This window comes from Ipomoea nil, unplaced genomic scaffold, assembly GCF_001879475.1.
Source record: "Ipomoea nil cultivar Tokyo-kokei standard unplaced genomic scaffold, Asagao_1.1 scaffold0684, whole genome shotgun sequence".
Lineage (NCBI taxonomy): Eukaryota > Viridiplantae > Streptophyta > Magnoliopsida > Solanales > Convolvulaceae > Ipomoea > Ipomoea nil.
The window spans coordinates 1,059,081-1,068,533 of record NW_017617112.1 but is presented as its reverse complement, the minus strand read 5'-3'; the positions used below and the strand labels follow the sequence as shown (position 1 = coordinate 1,068,533).

The window sequence follows — 9,453 nt, the reverse complement described above, 5'->3', positions numbered from 1 at the left end:
ATCTTGGTGTGTACCTGGGCATCCCATCAATCCATGGAAGAGTGAAAGCTGACTCGTTCGCGGGTATCATTGAAAAAATCCAAGCCCGGTTATCAGGCTGGAAATCACATACCCTTTCATTTGCTGGTAGATATACGTTAGCCCAGTCCGTGCTGGCCTCCATCCCCTACTACACGATGCAAACAACTTTGATTCCAGCGGGAGTGTTAGACAAGATCGAGAGACTCATCCGAGACTTCCTATGGGGCAGCAAAGAAGGGGAAAGAAAATGCCACCTCGTGAAATGGGAAACAGTCACCAGTGACAAAGCCCAAGGCGGCCTAGGTATCAAAAGGCTAGAGCCGATGAATCAAGCATTTCTAGCCAAATTAGGCTGGAGATTACTACAAGGAGAAAAGAGCCTGTGGTCCCAAATATTCATAGCAAAATATGGAATCACTATCGCAGATTGTTCTAACTGGAAGGCCAAGGCAAATATGTCTAACGCATGGAAAGGTGTATTAAAATCGGTCCCGATCCTTCGCAAAGGCATTAAGAAGCAAGTAAGGAATGGGGCTGACACACTATTTTGGCTTGAAAATTGGCTGGAAGATAGGCCTCTCATCGAGATGATAACTGATGAGGTCTCGCAAGCTGACCAAAACAGATCTGTTGAAAGCTATTGGGATAGGAACTCAGGCTGGAAATGGAGTCAACTCAGTTTGAAACTTCCTCCTGAATCCTTGAATCGACTAGCATCAGTCATTCTAAACGATGAACCTGAAATGGCGGACATCACTGGATGGAAAAGTGAAAATTCTGGGAAATTCACAGTAGCATCGGCCTACAACCTAGCCAGCGGCATGTCGGAGTCTTTGGAAGCTGCCAAATGGAATAGTATATGGAAGCTCAAAATACCAAATCGGATCTGCACCTTCCTATGGATTGTTAGCCATGACAGGATCATGACGAATAAACAGAGATGCAGTCGTGGAATTTCTTCAGATGATAAATGTCCACTATGCGCAGATAAGGTCGAAGATACAGAACACGTTTTGCGTCTATGCCCGGCAGCGGATGACATTTGGAAAGCTATACTGGCAGATTCTTATGGGAAACTAAAAAATCTTCCTTTCAAAATCTGGTTCCAGAATGGTATATCGAACAGTGGCAAGGGCCATTCCCCCGAATTGCCTTCTACCCTCTTTGCTACAACCTTATGGTGGGTATGGAAATGGAGAAATGAATGGGTGTTCAATGGCTCTTCGAAATCGCTTCCCTTAAAATTAGATTGGATTCGTATGCAATCTGAACAGACCAATAAGGCTTTCGGAAGATCAATAGGGTCTGTATGCTCTAATAGAGATGCGACATGGAAACAGCTCTGTTGGGCTAAGCCACCAGAAGGATTTGTGAAGGTGAATATTGATGGCTCAGTGACTACAAGCAACAAAGCATCTTGTGGGGGTGTAATAAGGGATCAGTCAGGTTCATGGCAGCATGGTTTTACCTATACCATCGGAAGCTGCTCACCTCTAGAAGCCGAATCCTGGGCCCTATTGAAAGGCATCCAGCTCACAATAGCAATGGGCTACAACAAGGTAATCTTTGAATCTGACTCTGAAGAGATTGTAGCTTACTTAACCACATCAAAAACCCCATGCATCACGGCACATAATATTCTTGAGGCATGCAAGAAAGAGCTCCGTAGACTACAAGTGTGGCAGATCAACAGCATCCTTCGTGAGCAGAACCGAGTAGCAGACCACATCGCCCGCCTCGCCAGTCATCAGTCGGCCGGTCTACATGTGCTTATGGATCCACCGGCGACACTCGGAGGCCTACTGGAAGACGATTCTTCCGAGCTCCCTCTGTGGCGTTCAGTCTAGTAAAACATCAATTGTATATATGTTAGTCTGTTTTCCCTGGGTATCACCCTTCCAGTAGATATAAAAAAAAAAAAAAATCTTAACAAATAAATAAATAAAGGCACAAGTGTCAAATAGGCCCATCAATTACTGCGAAGTGCTCAATTTTCACCACGAACTAAATTAAGTGTCAAATAGGTCCATCTACGAGTTAAATTTGTTCAATTAGCTTTTTTTACAGGTTAATAACAGGTTACCTATTTAATTATTAAAATAAATAAATAAATAAATAAAATAAAATAAAATAAAATAAAAAAGAATACAGCCACCGGCTGTATTCTTTTTTTTTTTTTAACAATAATTTTTAAATTATTTTAAAATTATTTTTTTAATAATTGAATTGGTAACCTGCAAAAAAAGTCAATTACCTGCAAAAAAAGCTAATTGAACAAATTTAGTAGGTAAGTGTGGTTAATTAACCTTTAATTTAATTCATGGTGGAAATTGAGCACTTGACAATAGTACATGGGCAAAAATAAATTACAATATTTATACAAAATTACAATTACAGTCATCAGTCCAGTCCGTCCCACTGCCGCAGCTCCACTGCTCAAGCTGATGTTGCTGCTGGAGAAGGGATTGAAACTCGGGAAAAGAGAGTGAGGGAAGGATCCATAGGGATTGATATATATATATATATATATATATATATATATATATATATATATTTGAATAGAATACACTTTTATTCGTATTCAGATTCAAAAATAATTCGAATTGAAATACGTATACGAATTTAAATTTGGATTCGTATTTGAATTATTTGAATTTGAATCACGAATATAATTTTAGTATTTGATTTGTTTACCCCCTTAATCTTGATCGAGCGCCATAATTGCTCAGTTCATATGATGGATGTGAGCCGTGTCCGGTGTTGACGACATACACATATCATCAATTCAATTTGCACGGATCCCAAACATTTTACACTCGGTGCGACAGTTTTTGGTGGGATAAATAATGATACGGTGATTCAATTGATTAACAAAGGGTAAACTTTTCCATTCCATTTTAAGAGATTGGTTGGATGTAATAAGTTGCATCAGGTGGGGACACCTAATATTAATTCTATTTGCACGCATTTCAAGATATCAAGAAAATCATGCATTGTATATTTATATTAGATATTACTCATCTTTATCCAAATCTACACTAGAAATATATTATACTATACATATGTGGTTCATTCTTGCCCATTCAATTTAGAGAGCGAGCTGATCGAGCCAAAATGAGAGACCGCTGCCATGTTCTTCTGGTGATATTACCGGGGCAAGGCCAAATCAATCCAAGTTTACAGTTTGCTAAGCGCCTTGTCAACTTGGGAGTGAAAGTCACCTTATCAACCAGTCTCTACGTTATCAATCGCATCTCTAATCACCCGATGCCCGGCGGCATAGATTTCGCCGCCTTTTCCGATGGTTACGACGACGGCTACAACAAAGTCACTCCAGATGGCTACGGCGCCATATATAATTCTATCAAGACCAGAGGGTCCCAATACGTGGCGACCCTTGTCAAGGCCAAGGCGGCGGATGGCGCTCCGTTTACCAGAATTTTCTACACTACACTTATGCAATGGGTTGGGGAAGTTGCCCGGAGTCTTCAAGTTCCGGCCACGCTGCTTTGGATTCAACCCGCCGCGGTTTTAGACATCTATTACTCTTATTTCACTGATTTCCAGGATTTGTTCAAAAGTTGTGGTGAGAATGGAGTGGTTCAGATTCCTGGGTACCAGTGATTTCCCTTCTTATATGTTCTCCAAGACTACAACAACAAATAATGTTTTGGATTGGGCTATTCAGGCCATGAAAGATCAGATCGATCTGATTAACAGTGAAGAGTGTTGGGGAAACTTGCAACGCCAACGCGCGATCTGGAAGCCTTTTAAAACGCACGGACACTACGGATGTATGGTAGAAAGAAAATCTATGCCGTGTTATAATAACACTACCTTAAAAGCGTTATTTGCCGGGTAACGGTGCAGTTAGAACCCTGGCACGCTTTCGACCGGCTACACAGACCTACTACGGATAGCTAGCACTAGCAATCGCGTAGGCGAACCTCACTATTGCTCAAACGACGGGAGGGAGAAGGAGAATCGAATAAAGGACTCGAATTCAAGGTGTGTTTTGAAACGATGTTGGAAGCTGCTATTTATAGTAAGCAGCCCCCATCCCTTCCACAAAAGGAAGGACGCATATCATCCACAAATAAGCGCAATATGCGCTGTTTCACATTAATAGCGCATGATGCGCTATCCACCCCTTCATTTCCCTTTGAAATTTTCCAACAATCCCCCACAAATTTAAAGGGGAAAAAAAGAGTAAGATCTGAGCAATACAAATGAGTTGATCCTAGTGACACTGAGTAATCTTCTTCCCGGGAGTGATGTTAATCTTGAGCTCACCGGGTAGATAAATTTTGAACTCGAATGCACACACCAACTCAAAAGGCAGGTTCTACAAAAGTCAAACTCTTTGACTTCTTATGAACACCCTTAGTATTAAAGAATGTTACGTCTGTCTCAAATATGGACTTCTACCCTGTCAAAGTCTATCACAGAATAGGACTTTTAAATGCTCCCAACAATCCCCCCACCATTAAAGGGATTTAGGCTGACGCTGTCATTGCCTGATAACGATCAAAACAAATTTTAATGCCAGTGTATAAAACTTGAACTGTCATATAGTGACATTAAGTACTTCTCTAGACGGGAGTGAATTTGATCTTGAACTCATCGAATAGACAAAGTTTGAACTCAACGCACTTAATTTGCTTTGGTCGCCTTGAATCTCATGAGGTCATACTCACGACCCTGAGATATCCCCTGTTAGGTCTATTCTAGGATAGACCTTCAACTCTGTCAAGTCTACCTCATCGCAGACCACCATGACCGGCTACAGAGTATCTATGGGTCCCAAACCCATTTCCCTTGATGTATCAAGGACGGCCTTCCTGTTTAGGCCCTTTGTGAAAGGATCTGCAATATTCCTTTCAGATCTCACAAAAACCATTGTGATTACCCCATTTATTGTTAACTGCCGTACAGACTCATGTCTGACTCTTATGTGTCTACGTTTCCCATTGTAGACACTGTTTTGCGCAACACAAATGACAGTTCGTGAATCACAATGTGGTGAAGGTGTTGGACACCCCACAATTACACGGTTATCACCATGTTTCTTAGCCACTCAGCTTCTTGGGATAACCCCTATTATCTTTCATAAGAGGCGGTTAGCCATTTTCTACACAAGTTAGGGATCTCTTTAGGTCTATCTCAACATGGACCATGGTAGCCCTTTTCCACTCAAGTTAGGGATCTCTTTAGGTCTATCTCAACATAGACCATCCCAATTGAGTATAAGGCACCAAGAGCACTTTGTACTCATGTCATTATGCGGTGAATTCATTAGGTTTGTCTCAATAAAACCACCCTTTCTCAAAGAGTTATGAATTCATTAAGAGTTGTAGCTCAACCTCACATGCGGTGAATTCATTAGGTTTGTCTCAATAAAACCACCCTTTCTCAAAGAGTTATGAATTCATTAAGAGTTGTAGCTCAACCTCACAAGTACACACGTTGTCGGAATGACCAACTAGTGTACTATTTTGTAACTCTTTTCATGGCTTCGTTTGACCACAGAAGTGGGATTCACCACGAATTCATTACCACTTGGACTTCAAGTCCTTCCAATGAGTCAACGACTAATCCTCATAATTAGCCCTCAAGTAAGTTGATTCTTTTGACCAAACTTACATGCATTTTGACGAGTACTTCGTTTACTCGTAAATAATCCCTTGAGATTTTCATGTTTAACATGAAACATTCTCTTTCATCATTATTCTCAATACCACAGAGAAACTTTTGATGAAAATATAAGGAGTTTATTACCCCCACAAGCAACACTTACAAATAATTTTGTCAAACGTATTTGATCTCTTACCCAGACTGATATTTGGTGCCCAACTTTAGCTCCTTTGTAGACTGAGTTTTGCCGACTTACTTTGTGAACCATTATAGCAGTTTTGCACTCTGCCTGATACATGCTCAACAGTTGAATATATTTCAACAAACTTGGTTATCTCAATTGATCACAATTACCCTTTAACTAGGAATTATAGGTATTTCAATATGACTCAACCAAGAGTTTAAATAATATATATACAAGTGCTCATTGTTAGTAAGCTATAGAAATAATGTTGTCCACATGCTACATCAAGTTGAACAACATAATCACAAAATTCACATCATATTCTTATAAGAAATTAATCTCATACAAAAAGAATATGTTTAAGTTCATATTTATTCGGAATATCTCTCAACAATGAGACTTCAGAGTTGCCACTAGCACAATTTTTCCTTCCCTTAAGGAATTTTAAAACTCATATAAAGCATTCATAGGATGCAGATCAATATTACTATTGCAGTACTTCAACAACTTTTATTGCAAGGCTTTGATTGTATTAGCAACATATGAAAGTCATCCTCATTTCAGGTAAAGATCAAGTGGCGCTCTAACTAGCCTGCATGATCAACACCCTACTTCTTAAAAACTCCCAGGTCGAGTGGTGAAACCGAAGTTTACTTAAAAACCATCTTCCTAGACAGAGTGTTCAAGAATGATGACTTTTCCATGTTCTCACTAAATTACAATTGAAGCCTATGATATAAAATTAAGAGCATATATCTATGCACGAATTATTTCAGTTAATGTCATTAGTATTCAAAATACTAAAGAAATAAGTACTACTACGTAATCAAAATCTAGACAGCTCAACTAGAATTCAGTACTAAGATAACCATACTTCATGCGAACCCTTTAGAACTAGAGCAAATATAGTTACTCAAAATAACTATTTATTTAAAGAGACTCAATACTCATCTTGCTCTGTCAGATTGACTTTTGCTAGTTTTGCCCTTGTGATGGTAGCACTGGTGTGCTCGGTGTCCTTGCTTTCTGCACGCAAAACACCTCCCTTTAAACTTCTTGATTTTTCTACTCCTTTCGTTGTAGACGGTTCTGACACTTTGATTTTCGTTGACTGTTGCACAATAACGCTTTTAACTGTTGGGGAAACTTGCAACGCCAACGCGCAATCTGGAAGCCTTTTAAGACGCACGGACACTACGGATGTATGGTAGAAAGAAAATCTGTGCCGTGTTATAATAACACTACCTTAAAAGCGTTATTTGCCGGGTAACGGTGCAGTTAGAACCCTGGCACGCTTTCGACCGGCTACACAGACCTACTACGGATAGCTTGCACTAGCAATCACATAGGCGAACCTCACTATTGCTCAGACGACGGGAGGGAGAAGGAGAATCGAATAAAGGACTCGAATTCAAGGTGTGTTTTGAAACGATGTTGGGAGCTGCTATTTATAGTAAGCAGCCCCCCCATCCCTTCCACAAAAGGAAGGACGCATATCATCCACAAATAAGCGCAATATGCGCTGTTTCACATTAATAGCGCATGATGCGCTATCCACCCCTTCATTTCCCTTTGAAATTTTCCAACAAAGAGAACCCCAAAATTCTAGTCAACACATTTGATGACTTGGAGGTTGATGCTTTGAGGGCTATAAAGAAGATGACAATGATTGGGATTGGCCCTTTGGTTCCTTCTGCGTATTTGGATGGGAAAGATCATTCTGATACCTCGTTCGGAGGTGACTTGCGTGAAAAGTCCGATGACTATATTCAATGGTTGGATTCTCAGCCTAAGGGTTCTGTGATTTACGTAGCATTTGGTAGCTACGCTGATCTCAAAACCACAATGGTGGAACAGATTGCTCAAGCACTTGTGGAAAGTAAGATGCCATTTTTGTGGGTGCTTAGAGAGACAGCCAACTGCGAAAAGCCAGAAGGAAAGTTGAGGTGCAAGGAGGAATTGGAGAAGCAAGGGAAGATAGTGCGTTGGTGTACTCAAGTCGAAGTTCTGCAACACCCGTCTATTGGGTGTTTCTTGACTCATTGCGGATGGAACTCGACGATAGAAAGTTTGGTGTTCGGGATGCCTGTTGTGGCATGCCCGTTGTGGAGTGACCAATGTTGCAACGCTAAGCTGGTTCAAGATGTTTGGAAAACGGGGACAAGAGTGAAAGCAAATGAGGACGGCATTGTTGAAGCTCGTGAGTTCAAGCGATGCATAGAATATGTGTAATGGGAGAGGGAGGAGTTGAGCTGATAAAGAATGCTAAGAAATGGAGAGATTTAGCTAGAAGTAGCATGAAAGAATGTGGATCTTCCTATTTGAATCTCAAGACTTATGTGCATGAAGTGCTTCTTAATTAATTCTAGTTCCTAGCTTAGTTTCAAAACAAAATTACTCGGTAGTACCAATTTCTAGTTTTTTCTTTTTTTATTTTTTTTTATTTTTTTTTTTTTTGGTTGAACTTTGATATGATCCATCATCTAGGCAAATTTCTGTAATGGTGCAAATTTGTCAAGCCATCATTAAATTTACTGTCCCAAAATGAAAAATTCAAATCATTTGATCAATAACTAGTGGTTGATATTAGGACTCTATGTGTCCTTGTCATATTGTAACTCTTCTATTGTATTTATTTGTTGTATTATGTGACTACTCTATTGATTAATTCAGAATATTCAGTTCTCATCTGGTATCGGGAGTCTAGGTTTCTTCCATGGCGGCTCAATCTTCAACCAATTCCGAATCAGACGTGACGTCTGGTTCCTTTTCAACCCGGCATGAATGTCATTGACTGCAAGTGAGTTTTTCGCACAAAAAAGAAGACTGATGGTTCAATTGAGCGTCACAAGGCTCATTTAGTAGCGAATGGGTTTAATCAAGTTGCTGGTTAAGATTTTTTCGATACTTAGCTTTTAGCCCAATGGTGAAGCCCACGATTGTCAAGTTACTTCTTTCCTTAGCTTTATCGTCTAGTTGGGTCATCCAGCTCTTTTTAAATGCTAACTTGGTTGAAACTGTTTATATGCGTCAACCACTAGGATATACTGATAAGCAATTTCTAAATCATGTTTGCATGTTGAAGCGTTCTTTATATGGTGTTAAGCAGGCTCCCAGAGCTTGGTTTCATCGTTTACATACTTTTCTATTGTTGGTTGGTTTTCAAGCCTCGAAGATGTATGCTTTTTTCTGTTTTACTACTCACAGGATTATGCTTTTGTTTACTTGTTGGTGTATATATATATATATTTGTGTTATTGATAGTGACCAGAATTTGGTGAATGTATTGTTGTCTAAGTTGTGTGCAACTTATAAGATTCTATACCTTGGAGCACCTGGATTTTTTCTTGGCATTAAAAATATACGAGAGTCTGAAGTGTTGTTGTTTTTCCAGTGTCGCTATATGATTGATATACTGAAGCGTGCTGGTATGGCAGATTGTAAACCACGGGCCACGGGCCATTCCCATACATGTTTCACAATTGATAACATTATTTTTATTGTTATTTTAAATAATCTTTTATAGTTAATTTGCAATAATTAATTAATTTTATATTTATATTTATTTATTATTGTTGTTAGTAGCGTTGTTAACATTATTCAATTTTAAGTTG

The 9,453-nt window shown here is 39.5% G+C and overlaps 1 pseudogene; it reads left to right on the top strand.

Moving 5' to 3' along the window:
• The first annotated feature begins 3,077 nt into the window (after positions 1 to 3,077).
• On the top strand, positions 3,078 to 8,260 carry LOC109175184 (annotated as a pseudogene).
• Positions 8,261 to 9,453: the final 1,193 nt, after the last annotated feature.